We start from the raw sequence: 16,846 nt of genomic DNA on the forward strand, positions 1-16,846 counted from the left end.
AAACGGTCCACATACCTTTGCATTTTCTGCATGTGGCCCGTGATGGGTTCACCATCCTTCATCCAGGTTGTTATCATGGAGGAGATGATTTCATACCGCTCTTGACGAGCACTCTGATGGTAGCGGTCCATCAAGTCCTGGTGCATCTCAAAAGGGTAGTAGTCCTCATAGGACTTTTGGAGCTCAGCTGTCATTGTGGCCAACATGATACATGCCACTTTGGTGGCATCTCTCTTATGTGCCTGGTATTCAACGATTTCCTCAGGAGTATCAGACGACTCATCAAGTTCCTTAAGCTCCTTGTCGAGGACATATTCTTTGTCCTCATACCGAGTGACCATCCTGATGTTCCTGATCCAATCCATAAAGTTGGATCCATCAAAGATGACTCTCCCACAAAGGTTCATGAGAGAGAAGGAGCCGGTAGGGTTTGAGCCAGAAGCAGCATTGTTGGAAGACATCTGAAAAGAAGAAAGACAAGTTTATATTAGATATAAAGATAGTCCTTACTAAGACACCCAAATGTAATATTAAGGCTAGGACCCAACACAATATTTTATAACTTAGAAGAGGGATGCCGTAATCCAAGCTATAAAATATTTGAAGGTAGGTGAATGACGATTCACCAATTTCCACCATGAAAAACGAAATAAATTATTAGGTTTTAATTGGTTTTGAAACTCCTAGATTCTTTGAGATTCATTGAACTTTTCAATGGCATGTTTCAATCTCGAGTGTACCCTTCAAGTTTTGTGAATGGGATGCCGAGGATCACAAAACAAGGTGTGAAGTAACCATGCAAATTACTTGGTACTTTTAATGTTTATCACTCAATCGATGTGCCGGTTAACCACACGCGCTCCACCGACCTATGATAAACCTTAAGCCACCCTTTGCCTACCTTGTTAAGTCCAGGTTAGTGTGACGTTTAACCACACACGCTCCACTAACGACTTAAACAAAGTGCAAAGTGTAATTTCATGGGTTAGCACCTTATTCACATTTTCCTAAAGTAACTAAGATTGGGAATTTATAAAAACATTTAGTTACTTTACATTCATCATACTTTTAATGAGGATTAAAGTCATTGTCCTACTCGTTCGGCTAACGACCCTCCACCAGTCAAGGAAGCGGTGGGGGAGAGTGGACACCCATTAAGCTGGCATTTTATAGGCAACAACCTTATACCCCCCTTATAGATCGGCTTCGTTAATGAGGCCTACTAACGGTAAAACGACTTGTTCTTATACATACATATATATATATATATATATATATATATGTATATATATTATTAACTTATAATATTATAAAGTATAAGGGTTGAATTTTTACTTTTAAAATTCTAGGGGTTGGAACTAAAGTTTTAAAGTGACTTTACATGTTCCAAAACTTGAGGGCAAGTTTTGTAACTTTCAAAACTTTTCATCTTTCATAACTTATGAGTTAATGGTTTATTAAAATGAGAGACTTTTCATTTTATGTAACCTATGTGTTTCTTTAATGGACTTTAAAAGAGTGACTTTTGGTAATCCATAACTTGAGGACAATGTATGGATTCCATTAAAACACATCAAGATCAAGAATTAAACTACCAAGCAAGTTGCAAATAATTCTTATGATCTTCTAAACTCATAAGTTCATGAACATTCTTATCAATAATTTCAAGAAGCATAAAACACACATATAAAACTTGAAATTATTATAATAGCTATTGAAAATGTATTAATATAACCATTACACCAGCTAAAACAAGTTTTATAAGACCAAAACAGTTTAGGGTAATGTTTCTAGTCCATTTCCAGCAGCAAAACTCGAAAATCTGCATTTAGGGGCTCCTACTCGTCAATTGCAAGAACCTACTCGACGAGTAGGATGAATTACCACATGGACTCGTCGAGTCCCCCCATGGAATCGGCGAGTTCATGCTGCAGAATGCAGAAAACTTGAGTTTTTTTTTTTTTTTTTTTTTTTTTTTTTTTTTTTACAATTTGCATCAAGTATCATGAAAAATACCCTAGGCTCTGATACCACTGAAGGGTTTTGAGCATTCTAACACTCTTAAGGTGTACATGCAACCCTAGAAACCTTGGATCTATGTTTTACTAAGATACATGCAAATTTGATTTCCAAGGTTCATAACCTATCTAACATGGCATGGGGAACTTGAATCATAAGAACTAGTAAGAAAACATACCTTTCTTGTTGCTTTGATTCCTTGAGAACCTTGTGAGCCTAGCACCTCAAGTGTGATGCCTCAAATGTCTCACACAATAGCACAACACTTGGAATAACCGTGAGAGAAATCCACTAACACTCAAAATCGGCTATCCCTCTTGTTCTTCACTTAGTAGTGCCGATTTTGCTAGTCATGGGGTCCTTTTATAGTTGTCTCCCAAGTAGGGTTACAACATGTAAACCCTAATTGACATGGCTTTCCATATTCCATGATCCATGGGTTTATAACCTCCATGGACTATCCATGTAGCACCTTATGGGTGTTAGCCCAATTCATATAAACCATGGATCATTAGCCCACTATACAAGAATGGATGATTTACACAATCAACCCCATATATTTAATTAGTCTCTTTTTGATCACTTAATTAATTCCAAATTAATTCTTGATCAAGACTAATTAAATAATATTATTAATATATTAGAACTTATAATATATTAATAAACCTTAAGTGTCTTTTCTCTCATTTTGGTCTATCTAAGTATTGCAATGCCATGCAACCCAAATGGACCATGCCAACCGGGTCAAGTACATACCAGAAATAGTTATGGACTTAGACACCTTATCCAACATTTACTTCATCATAAGTTGGAATGTTTGATTCTCGTAATACCCCCATTTATTTATCAAATGGGTTAATCCACAAAGAACGATGAATGCTATGAGTTGAAGGAGTACCCATTTGAAAGGCACAATTGAACAACTGTGTCACAACCCCGGCTGAGGCGGCAGAACATATCGGGATGTGCGAATTAGTTCAAGGATCACCATGCTACCACAATCCAACCCACATCCTTTACTTCATCACAAATTGGAATGTTTGATTCTCGTAATACCCCCATTTATTTATCAAATGGGTTAATCCACAAATAACGATGAATGTTATGAATTGAACGAGTACCCATTTGAAAGGCACAAATGAACAACTGTGTCACACCCCCAGCTGAGGCAGCGGAACATGTCGGGCTGTGCGACTTAGTTTAAGGATCACCATGCTACCACAATCCAACCCACATCCTTTACTTCATCATAAGTTGGAATGTTTGATTCTCATAATACCCCCATTTATTTATCAAATGGGTTTATCCACAGAGAACGATGGATGTTATGAATTGAACGAGTACCCATTTGAAAGGCACAATTGAACAACTGTGTTACACCCCCGACTAAGGCGACAGAATATGTCGGGCTGTGCGAATTAGTTCAATGATCACCATGCTACCACAATCCAACCCACATCCTTTACTTCATCATAAGTTGGAATGTTTGATTCTCGTAATACCCCCATTTATTTATCAAATGGGTTAATCCATAGAGAACGATGAATGTTATGAATTGAACGAGTACCCATTTGAAAGGCACAATTGAACAACTGTGTCACACCCCCGGCTGAGGCGGCGGAACATGCCGGGTTGTGCGACTTAGTTCAAGGATCACCATGCTACCACAATCCAACCCACATCCTTTACTTCATCATAAGTTGGAATGTTTGATTCTCGTAATACCCCTATTTATTTATCAAATGGGTTAATCCACAGAGAACGATGAATGCTATGAATTGAACGAGTACCCATTTGAAAGTCACAATTGAACAACTGTGTCACACCCCCGGCTGAGGCGGCAGAACAGGTCGGGCTGTGCGACTTAGTTCAAGGATCATCATGCTACCACAATCTAACCCACATCCTTTAAATCATCATAATCTAGAATGTTTGATTCTCGTAATACCCCCATTTATTTATCAAATGGGTTAATCCACGGAGAACGATGAATTCTATGAATTGAACGAGTACCCATTTGAAAGGCACAACTGAACAACTATGTCACACCCCCGGCTGAGGCGACAGAAAATGTCGGGCTGTGCGACTTAGTTCAAGGATCACAGGTAAACTGAATATATAGCATAGGTACAACAATAAACAAAATAACATTTATATTCAATTTTAATGTTTGAATACATGGTTCTTACAGATAATAGTATAGTACATGAACTGCCTTAAACAGGTAGGCAGCCATAACAAAATCTAGTAAGGTAGATGGCCTAAAATCCACGACTAATCCGTCGTCTGATTTGCTTGATTACTGATTCCCTGAGAATACATGTAGTTTTGAGGGTCAACACAAGGTTGGTGAGAGTTACTGTAACATCCCAAAAATACAGTCCAAAAATTTCATTTTTAATCATTAAATAAACCATAGCTATCAAAACCATTCCATCCAAAAACATAAGTCATAGTATCAAATCAGAGTATCATATCAATCTCATATCCAAAATCAGAGTAAAAACATCTCAGGCTAAAACATAATCGGTGTGTGCAATGCAGTCATCCCGAGCTCTTCGCCTTGCTACCAGAAGTACCTGAAACCAAAACTAAAAAATGTAAGCACGGAGCTTAGTGAGCTCCCCAAACTACCACATACCATACACATATCATATAACATGCAACTAGGAGATACGAGCCTCGCCCACACTTAAGAAGATACGGGCCCCCGCCCACACTCTGCTAACTATGAGATACGGGCCTCACCCACACTCAGCTATCTCAGAGATACGGACCTCGCCCACACTCTGCTATCTCAGAGATACGGGCCTCACCCACACTCTACTATCTCGGAGATACGGGCCTCACTCACACTCTGCTAACTAAACAGACATAAAAGTATCACACAGGCAACAAGTATAACTAAGCATATCAATCCGTACCATAAGCTATCTATGAGATATGGGCCTCGCCCACACTCAACTACTAATCAGATCACATATACGGGCCGACTTTGGTGTCGTACACCCGTTCCTACTAGAGGAAACTCACCTCGCAAAGCTGACTGCTGAATCTCACGGTGAGGAAATATATAGGGGCTGCTCCATCGACTCCCCGACTATCATTATTATAACAACGCTTAGTCAATATCCATAATTGTTCTAAGGGTAAATAACCATTTTAGCCCTGGTCCAAATTGGACAATATCCAAGGTCCAATTCCATTTAATCTTTCCAAGCCCACTAATGGCCCAATTTTCTAAATTGGGCCCAACTCCTCAAATGGGCTTTCCCTTAAGCCCAAACATGCCCTTGGTCAATTATCTTACTTCTGATGGCCCATTAAGGCCTAATAAATGCAATCCAAAGATAGGCCCAAATAGAGGCCCAAACATCACAAGCCCAAAACTTGAGAGTACGCGTGACGTACTCCTTTGTACGCTACACGTACAGCTTGCATGGCTTGTACGCTGCGCGTACTGGCGTGTACGCCCAACGTACTACCCTGTTAATCCATCTTCTTCCAAACTGCTTAATCCCTTAAGACATTAAGTCCAAATTACAGATTTGGGTCCATTGACATGTCTCAACTCATAAAGTCGGTTACTTGGTGGCTTGCAACCCACCAAATGATCCCAAACTTGAATTATAACAACTAACTTCCATGGGAATGGCTAGATCTCATGCATGGTTACAAATGGGCTCTAAAGACTGAAACTTTACTGCTTATGGGACACATTTAGCACTAAGGGTGGCAACCCTAAGCCTAAATACGAAGTTGCACCATAAAAATCCATTCTTTGGACCTAAAAAGGTCCAACACTCCATAAACCTAGATCTAAGCATTCATGAGGAAAGTTGGATACTTTATACCTCCAATGAGTTCCAAATAGTGAGGTAATCTCAGATCCTTGAGCTCAAGATACTCAAGTTCTTCTTCTCCACACACAAGAATGGACTAAGAGAGGGTTTCTGATGTTGAGAGGCTGGTAAGGAGGCTAGGGGTTGAGTCATAATCTTCTATTTATATGGCTTAAACCCTAAAATTAGGGTTTCGAATCTGCTCACATACGCTGCGCGTACTCCTTAGTACGCTGCGCGTACTCCTTAGTACGCTGCGCGTACGTGCATGCGCCTCCCGAATCCAAGGCTCCTCTACGCCCCGCGTATACCAAGCTTACACCCAACGTACGTCTTCTGGGCAGCCCAACTACACGGCCCACTTGCTAATGTCCAACTCAATAATCCACTTATCCAATTTATAGCCCAACAAAAAATAATACATATTTAAAATAAATAATACCTCAAGTGACGAATGTTACAATTCTCCCCCACTTGAATCAGACTTCGTCCTCGAAGTCCGCTGCATCTGGAAATAATTCCGGGTAGTGCTCCCTCATCTCCTCCTCAGGCTCCCAAGTCCACTCCGAACCCTTGTAGTGCTGCCACTGCACCTTCACCAGCTCAACCCTCATGTTCCCCAGCTCCTTCATCTTCTTTTCGAGAATTGCTACTAGTCTCTCTATGTAGTTCAGGCTGTCATTAATCTGTATATAATCTAACTGCACAACTGCAGATTCGTCCACCAAGCACTTTTGCAACTGGGAGACATGAACGGTGTTGTGGATCTGACTAAGCTCGGCTGGCAGATCCAGTCGATACGCTACCCGGCCCACCCGGACCATAACCCTGAAAGGACCGATGTACCTGGGGCCTAGCTTTCCCCGCTTCCTGAACCGGATGAAAACTTTACAAGGTGACACCTTCAGGTTAACCATGTCGCCCACCCAAAACACCAGGTCTGATCGACGCTTGTCGGCATAGCTTTTCTGCCGACTCTGATCAGTCTGGAGCCTTCTCCGGACCTTCTGGATCCTCTCAGTAGTCTTGAGTACCACCTCGGTACTCCCCATGACCCTCTGACCACGCTTCCTCCCGTAGAGCATCTCAAAGAGAGGTCGGTCTATGCTGGCGTGGTAACTGTTGTTATACGAAAATTCCGCTAACAGATGATATGTATCCCAACTGCCATCGAAATCCAAAACACATGCGCGTAGCATGTCCTCGAGAGTCTGAATCGTCCTCTCACTCTGCCTATCTGTCTGAGGGTGGAAAGTGGTGATGAAGTGGAGACGAGTACCCATCTCGTCATGAAACCGCTTCCAAAATCTGGAAGTAAATCGGACGTCTCGGTCAGACACAACCGAAAAATGCACTCCATGACGTGCCACCACCTCTCGAACGTAGATCTCGGCTAGCTTCTCAGCCGATATACTCTCCTGGATCGGGATGAAATGAGCACTCTTGGTCAACCGATCCATAAAGACCCATATCGAATCCACTCCACGTGCGAACCTGGGAAGCTTCGTGATGAAATCCATAGTAATATCTTCCCATTTCCACACGGGAATCTCCAACGACTGCATTTTGCCGTGAGGTGCTGGTGTTCGGCCTTGACTTTCCTGCAAGTCAAGCACCTCTCTACGTACCACGCTATGTCCCGCTTCATGCAGGGCCACCAATAATCAGGGCGAAGATCCCGATACATCTTCGTCGCCCCGGGATGGATGGAGAATCTCGACTTGTGAGCCTCATCCATCAGAACTTGGTGTACCCCGCCATAGTAAGGAACCCAGACCCGCCGATGCAGGGTCAACAGTCCACGACTGTCGTCGTCAAATGAGGCCACCTCGCTTAACATTCGCTCACACTTCCGGCGCTCCTCCTTCAGGCCCTCGACCCGCGCCTCCCGGATCTGCTCTAGCAACGGGGTAACCACTCTCATCCTCAGACATATGTCTCGTATCGGTTCCGCCACTGCCTTGCAGCTAAGAGCATCGACCACCACGTTGGCCTTCCCTGGGTGATAAAGGATCTCACAATAGTAATCCTTTAACACATCTAACCATCGACGCTGCCTCATGTTCAGATTCGGCTGATCCATGAGGTACCTCAAACTCTTGTGGTCTGTGTAAATGGTACAACGAACCCCATAGAGGTAATGCTGCCAAATCTTGAGGGCGAAAACCACATCCCTCAGCTTTAAATCATGCATCGGATAGTTAGCCTCGTGAGACTTCAGCTACTTCGAAGCGTATGCTATCACGTGATCCCGCTGCATCAACACCACACCCATGCCCGTGATCGAAGAGTCACAATAAACCACGAAGTCATCAACGCCCTCTGGCAAAGTCAGAATCGGTGCATCGCATAACCGCTGTCTGAGTGTCTCGAAGGCTGCCTGCTGCTCAGGCCCCCAGCGGAATGTGTCCGACTTTTTGGTCAGTCGGGTCAAGGGAACAAAAATCTTGGAGAAATCCTGGATGAATCTCCGGTAGTAACCCGCCAGACCAAGAAAACTCCGAATCTCAGATGGAGACCTCAGAACCGCCCACTGCATCACGACCTCTGTCTTGGTCGGATCGACCAGGATACCATTCTGGTTGACAAGGTGTCCTAGAAACTGCACCTCGCGTAACCAGAACTCACACTTGGAGAACTTTGCGAAAAGTCTCTCCCTCCTCAGTGTCTCCAACACCTCCCTCAGGTGCTCCTCATGCTGCTCCTGAGTCTTGTAGTAAACCAATATATCATCAATGAAGACTATCACAGACCGATCCAGCATCGGTGTGCACATGCAGTTCATGAGGTCCATGAACGCGGCTGGAGCATTGGTGAGCCTAAACGGCATCACCACAAACTCATAGTGACCATAGCGATTCCTAAAAGCGGTCTTCTGCACATCCTCGCCTCTGACTCGCATCTGGTGATAACCCGATCGAAGATCAATCTTGGAGAACAAGATGCACCCTATAGCTGGTCAAACAAATCATTAATCCTCGGGAGGGGATAACGGTTCTTCATCGTTACCTTATTCAGCTCCCGGTAGTCTATGCACATTCGATGTGACCCGTCCTTCTTCTTCACAAACAGGATCGGGGCTCCCCTGGCGAACTACTCGGCCTGATAAATCCCTTGTCTAACAGCTCTTGCAGCTGTGTAGACAACTCCTGCATCTCGGGAGGAGCCAACTGATATGGTGCCTTTTCTATCAGAGCCGCATCGGGGACTAAGTCAATCATGAACTCTACCTGCCTCTCCGGAGGTATCCGATTCAAATCCTTTGGGAATAGGTCCGGGTACTCCCGTACGATCGGTACATCATCCACTGTCGTCTTAACCTTATCCCGGGTATCTATAACATATGCAGCATAAACCTGTGCAACCCTGTTGAAGGTAGCACCTTGCTCTTGCTGCTGAACATAAGGTCGGTCCACCCTGTGGCCTCTCGCCCTGAATCACTAACCCTCCCCCACTGGGAGTCTGAAATCTCACTAGCTACTGCTCGCAGTCGATCACTGCTCCATTGGGACTCAACCAGTCCATACCCATAATAACCTTATTCCCTCCTAGCGGAATAGGAACTAAGTCCACCGATAACTGCTCGTCAAACAACTACAGTGTACATCCCCGATGAACCCTCGCAACCTGGACGGTCCTATCGTCTGCTATCTCTACATCTACTGGATAATCCAGCTCCTCTGGATCTCCTACGAATCGCTTGCTAAGCGCAAGCGACACAAAAGATCGGGTAGCTCCGGAATCAAACAATACCAGAGCAGATATGTCGTTCACAAGGAACGATCCTATAATAAAACATATAAACATAAGCAACAATCAACATAAATAAAGAGATAAAGAGAAGATACATACCCCTAACGACATTAGGAGCTGCACATGCCTCTTCTGCTGTCAACTGGAAGGCTCTGCTCTTCGCCACTGGCGCCTCTGTCCGGCCCTACCGGCCGTATGTAATTCTCAACGTAGGAGGAGCGGGTGCCGCCACCTTTCCTGCTGCTGCTAAACTCAGACACTGGAACCTCTTGTGGCCCCTCTGATTGCACTGAAAGAAAATCAGATCAGATACTGTGGTGGTGGTGGTGGTAGCAGTACAATCCCTGCTCAAATGTCCAGTTCGGCCGCACTTGAAGCAGCCCGAACTACCCGCCCTGCACGTGCCCTCATGCGTCCTACTATACTTTCCGCAGCAGCCTCGGTCCTGCTGGCCCTTCCCTCGCGAATCTACCTTAGGCTTTTTGCCCTTAGCCCTCCACACCAGACGCCGTCTTTGGCTTCCTCTTCCTATCCATCTCTAAATCAATCTCTCTCTCACGATGTCTAGCAATCATATCCTCCAGCGTCTTGTAGCTGGATCTGCTCACAAATTGGCGGATGTCACTCCGCAGCATCTCATGGTATCGGGCCTTTTTCATCTCCTCGTCCTCCACATATTGCGAAACAAGGAGGGCCCTCTCCCTAAACTTGGCGGTGATCTCCGGCACTGTCTCAGTCATCTGCTCGAGATCCTGGAACTCCCTAGCAAGCTGTTACACCTCAATCACAGGTGCAAACTCGGCCCGGAACCTGGCCGAAAAATCACTCCAAGTCATAGCATCTAGGGCTGCATCATCCCTAATGGCTCGTCCGACCTCCTCCCACCAATCGCGTGCCTGTCCTTCAGAAGAAAGGAAGCAAGTCGGACCTTGTCCCCCTCGGGATATCGGATCGTATGGAAAGGGTTGGTGACATCAGCTAACCATCTGCTGCTAGCAATGAGGTCCCGAGCCCCATGGTAGTCTGGAGCTCCGCAAGCTCGGAACTCTCTGAACGTCAGCGTGCGCGACCCCTCATGGCCGCCACCTCAATGCAGAATCCACTCAGTCTCTCATCCAAAAGCTCCATGATACCTTCCTTGATCGTACCGAAGATCACATGAGTCTGGTCTAGAATACTGCGCGTGACCTCAGACGAAATGAACTCTCTCGTCTGCTCGTCGAGCTGCCCAGCTCCAGAGCCCGAGCCTGATCCCTCACCGGCACCTGAACTGCCGACTGGCCTTGTGCGTAGCATCACCATACTGAAAATACACCATAACAAACATTAGTATACTCATCATAACTCGAGGGATCTCACACACTACAAGTTTCCTGGGTTCATCTCAGCCTTCCTTGATTCGAGTACGGATCCTCTGCTTTCAGTAGTAGGGGCCCATTTGACATTCCACATCTATCCGTACTTTCCTCAAGAACTTCCTTGACTCCACCAAGTCCTTTCTACTTCTACTGCTGATCTCACACTAATCTCATCCTAGGCTTGCCCTAGGGTAATCACCAACCCACACTCCGCCATCAGCTGCATAAGAAGTCCCTGCTATCTCCCCCTAACTAGCTTGTGAATACCATTACATATCACTAAGACTAGATAATTCTTTGAATGAGAGGCCCTAACCTACAACGGTTAGACTCAAACAAGAGCGGCGAAATAGAGCTAAACCTAACATTCTGAAATTATTTAGTCCTCGTAATATGTAACTTAACGTATTCGTTTACTAGTTAGTTAAAGATAACTTGAACTCCTAAAAGCACAAAGCAAGCAGCATTCGAGCATTGAGTACACATAATCAAGCATCTCCTAATCAGGCCATCATATCAAAGATTTATCTGTACTAGCATGCAGTTCATAAAGTTGATACACATATAACAGGCACATAAGGCATCCTTCCTAGAATCTTAGCCTTAATCTAGCATGCAGTTCTCATAAGAATATCATAACATAACTTGTATGGGTAATTTGGGAGTACTTACTTGAGCTCGACTGATTGCATGCACCACACCCTTTTCTCTTTTCAAAGCTCATTTCTCTTTCAAAATTCTTTTTATGAAAATGATTTTCTTTTGAAAATTTTCATACCATGTCCTTAGTTTGAGTTCAGACACCTGAGAGTGTGCCCGAATCCGTTAAACCAAGGCTATGATATAAACTTGTAACATCCCAAAAATACAGTCTAAAAATTTCATTTTTAATCATTAAATAAACCCTAGTTATCAAAAGCATTCCATCAAAAAACATAAGTCATAGTATCAAATCAGAGTATCATATCAATCTCATATCCAAAATCAGAGTAAAAACATCCCAGGCTAAAACATAATCGGTGTGTGCAATGCAGTCATACTGAGCTCTTCCCCTTGCTACCAGAAGTACCTGAAACCAAAACTGAAAACTGTAAGCACGAAGCTTAGTGAGCTCCCCAAACTACCACATACCATACACATATCATATAACATGCAGCTAGGAGATACGAGCCTCGACCACACTCAAGGAGATACGGGCCCCCGCCTACACTCTGCTAACTATGAGATACAGGCCTCACTCACACTCAACTACCTTAGAGATAAGGGCCTCGCCCACACTCTGCTATCTCATAGATACGGGCCTCACCCACACTCTACTAACTAAACATACATACAAGTATCACACAGACAACAAGTATAACTAAGCATATCAATCCGTACCATATCAACTATCTATGAGATACGAGTATCGCCCACACTCAACTACTAATCAGATCACATATATGGGCCAGCCTTGGTGCCGTAGACCCATTCCTACTAGAGGAAACTCACCTTGCAAAACTGACTGCTGAATCTCACTGTGAGGAAATCTCTAGGGGCTGCTCTAACGACTCCCCGACTATCATTATTATGACAACGCTTAGTCAAAATCCATATATCTTCTTAGGATAAAATGACCATTTTACCCCTGGTCCAAATTGGACAATATCCAAGGTCCAATTCCATTTAATCTTTCCAAGCCTACTAATGGCCTAATTTTCTAAATTGGGCCCAACTCCTCAAATGGGCCTTCCCTTAAGCCCAAACATGCCCTTGGTCCATTATCTGACTTTTAATGGCCCGTTAAGGCCCAATAACTGCTAAATCCAAAGAATAGGCCCAAACCGAGGCCCAAACATCGCAAGCCCAAAAATTAAGAGTACGCAGGGCGTACTCCTCTGTACACTACGCGTACAACTTGCATGGCTTGTACGCTGCGCGTACTGGCGTGTACGCCCAGCGTACTACCCTGTTAAGCCATCTTCTTCCAAACAGCTTAATCCCTTAAGACATTAAGTCCAAATTACAGATCTGGGTCCATTGACATGTCTCAACTCATAAATTTGGTTACTTGGTGGCTTGCAACCCACCAAATGATCCCAAACTTGAATTATAACAACTAATTTCCATAATAATGGCTAGATCTCATGCATGGTTACAAATGGGCTCTAAAGATTGAAACTTTACTGCTTATGGGACACATTTAGCACAAAATGTGGCAACCCTAAGCCTAAATACGAAGTTGCACCATAAAAATCCATTCTTTGGACCTAAAAAGGGTTAAAACTCCATAAACCTAGATCTAAGCATTCATGAGGAAAGTTGGAAGCTTTATACCTCCAATGAGTGCCAAATGGTGAGGTAATCTCAGATCCTTGAGCTCAAGATGCTCAAGTTCTTCTTCTCCAACTGTTCTTCTCTTCTTCCAAACTCCACTTCACCAAAACAAGCTTCAAAAGGCCAACCACACACAAGAATGGAGTAAGAGAGGGTTTCTAGGGTTTCTGATGTTCAGAGGCTGGTAAAGAGGCTAGGGTTTGAGTCATAATGTTCTATTTATATGGGTTAAACCCTAAAAATTAGGGTTTGGAATCTGTTCACGTACGCTGCGCGTACTCCTTGGTACGCTGCGCGTACGTGCATGTGCCTCCCTAAATCTAAGGCTCCTCTATGCCCCGCGTCCACCAAGCTTACGCCCAGCGTATGTCTTCTGGGCAGCCCAACTACACGGCCTACTTGCTAATGTCCAACTCAATAATCCACTTATCCAATTCATAGCCCAACAATAAATAACACATATTTAAAATAAATAATACCTCAAGTGACGGATGTTACATTTACAGGTTTTCTGCTAACAACACTGATACTTTTAAAAACGTTCAAAAAGTATTTTCTTTGTAAGTGAAACCATACTTAAAATCGTGTTTGTAATTAGTCTTTGAATAACCATTGAGAACCAAAACATGTCTTTGCATAAGTAAATCCACAATTAAAATTGTGTTTGTAAAGAGTCTTTGAATAACCAATGAAAACCAAAAGATGTCTTTGCATAAGTAAATCCATAATTAAAATGGTTTTGAGAGAAACAAAATCCATGGTTTTGTAGTGAGAGAGAAAGATTCTAGTTAATGTTTATAGTGATTCCTATAATCGAGCTATGTCACTGAATGTATCCCCCCTACAACGCTTCATTGTACTTCGTAGTAACGATAATATATACTTATCACCCACTTCGATTGATCAGTCAAGGTCGTAACTAGCAACCGCAGGTGGGGATGTCAACCCCGTATAGATCTGTACATACGTATCTCTCTACGAAGATTAACGGTTATGGTAGTATGGTATGCTAAGTGTTTAGACTTAACTAATGAATAGTGTCTCACTATTAAGCCCTTAACTATTGTACGTGAATAGCTCTCAGCCCTAAATTATATGTGGATAAGTTACTAGGCATAATGATTTGCATAAATTTTATAAAAGCCAAGTATGTTTGGTATATACGTAAAAGTGTAATGTACTCACTTTTATAAAGATGTACGTATCAAAGTAGTGATCATAAGTACATGTATATGTTCTAAATTATAATCTTTATAACTAATATGCATATGTATTTAAACACACACACACACACACACACACACACACATATATATATATATATATATATATATATATATACATGAAATAATTTTGGTCTTTGAAATACTAGAAAGTGGTAAAGTCACATATATATATATATATATATATATATATATATATGTGTGTGTGTGTGTGTGTGTGTTTGAAAGAGAAAACAGAAAAATTAATCTAGAATGTCGATTTTGTCCCTGTTTTAGAAAAATTCTAGAAAAATTATCGTGAGCTGAAATTAGAATCCGTAAACTCTCAAGGTTTAGATATTGAGTCTACTTTGTTCCTAGTTTTTTCCCTGACCTGATATGAACCCTAACTAAGGTGAAAATGATTGTTTTTACAGACTGGTCCAAAAAGAACTGCAATGATATGTAGTTTTGCAAAAATCAATATAAATTGTAGAAATATCATATGAATGTGTGCGGATAGTCCCTAAAAAGGTATCGATCTGTAATACTTGCATACAAAATAGTTTTGCAAACCATAGGGTGTAAGATGGGCAAAATATATGTTGAACATACCAAAATTTTTCACATAAATTGATTACATTTTGTAGTATGTTTACAAGAGTGTTTTTTGCATAAAGGAAATATGTGATCACATGTATTCCCCCCTTCGAAATATATATAAACCTTAAAATGGGGCCGTAAGCACTCATCTTTGATACATAAACTTGGTTTAGACTTGAGAATGTGATCATTTCCGGGAAGCACCTCAAGAAAACACGAACTAGCAACGACTTAAAACCAAGCTCTTTTGGACTCGAAATAAGCCACAAAATAACAATAAAATCTTCGAGACTTGGACTTGGAAACCACAAAAAAAATTCAAACACAAGGTGGAAGGTGGTGGTGGTCGAAGGAGGGGATGAAAGAGGTGGTTCTCGGTGGCTAAACAGCCGGCAGCTCAACCACCCTCGGTGGTGCGTGTTTTCGAGCAAAATAATAGAGTAATGGAGAGGGAAGAAATGAGAGAGTTGGCTGATGATTTTGGTGTGGAATTGTGGAAGAAGTGAGCTCTATTTATAGCACATGGAAGTCTCATGCAACCATGCAAGACCATGCCTTCTTAGCTAGTCAAATACACCAACACCACCATGCTTGGTACTCTTGACCAATTGTGCACTCTAGCCTAAAGGACAAGGTAAGGTGGTGAGGGAGGGTGTATTGGACGTGATTATGGCCAAGAGAAGGGAGTTGGCTGATTTTTGGTCACTCATGCAAGGATTGTAGGGGCTAGTAACGTCATCATTCTCAAAAATGCCCAAAAACCATCCTTGTTTTGTGTGCCCAAATCTCGACACCTAATATTTTTTTCGAAAGTGTCGTATGATAGAGCAGAGTTCAAGGATTCCAAAAAACCGAACGGATTAATTTTCAAGTTGTAGAACTCCAGAAATCGCGTTTAAAGTTTCGTGTCTAAATGACCCGAAACGTCCAATTTTTCGACTTTTCTAAATATTTTTACCAAAAATATTTCGAGTATGAAATTAAATATTAGACCATAGTCCGAGTTCAAAAACACTCTCATAATTTCCTTCTGACGTGTGCAAGTGTCTCAACGGATCGATTCGGTTTTAGCAGTTTACAGAAAATAAGTGTTTTATTGGTTTGTTTTCTTATATCCGTCATATCTTTTGCATACGAACTCCGTTTTGGACATTCCTTATATTTTTGGAAATAGGGGAACATGTGCTACGAGACTAGAATGTCTTCTTCGCTCACAACTTCTTAATACAAATTTTTCAGTTTTTTCAGACGTATTAACTAGGGTTGCAGTTTGAGCTGTTTGATTCGTTCGAGATTTTCCATATTTGGAAGTAAGATACTACCTGGTATCTTATAATAGTTGTAATGACACTATATATATATATATATATATATATATATATATATATATATATATATATTCAAAATATGCATTTAAGCTCAAAATGTCAAATTACAAAGATGTTCCCGGTGAACAGACTGTCTACAGTTTTAGACCTTAATTTCGGGATGTCACAAACTGGTACAATATTTCGAGTAGGATTGAAAAATACATAATTTATATCAAGAAATCGCTTACTCTTTGGATTTTGATTATATGTGCATTCCATGGTCCTTCATCTACGCACTGATAGTGGGTGAATTGGTTCTTCTTAGCTAACGAAACTGTTAGAATCAAAGAAGCAATCAAGAATCGAATCACTAAACTTTTCGAAATTTCGGAATCCATAAATGGGGAAATGAAATCATCTACCCTAAAATCACAAATCTTTAT

Source organism: Lactuca virosa, chromosome 4 (assembly GCF_052849685.1).
Source record: "Lactuca virosa cultivar CGN04683 chromosome 4, Lactuca_virosa_CGN04683_v6, whole genome shotgun sequence".
NCBI lineage: Eukaryota > Viridiplantae > Streptophyta > Magnoliopsida > Asterales > Asteraceae > Lactuca > Lactuca virosa.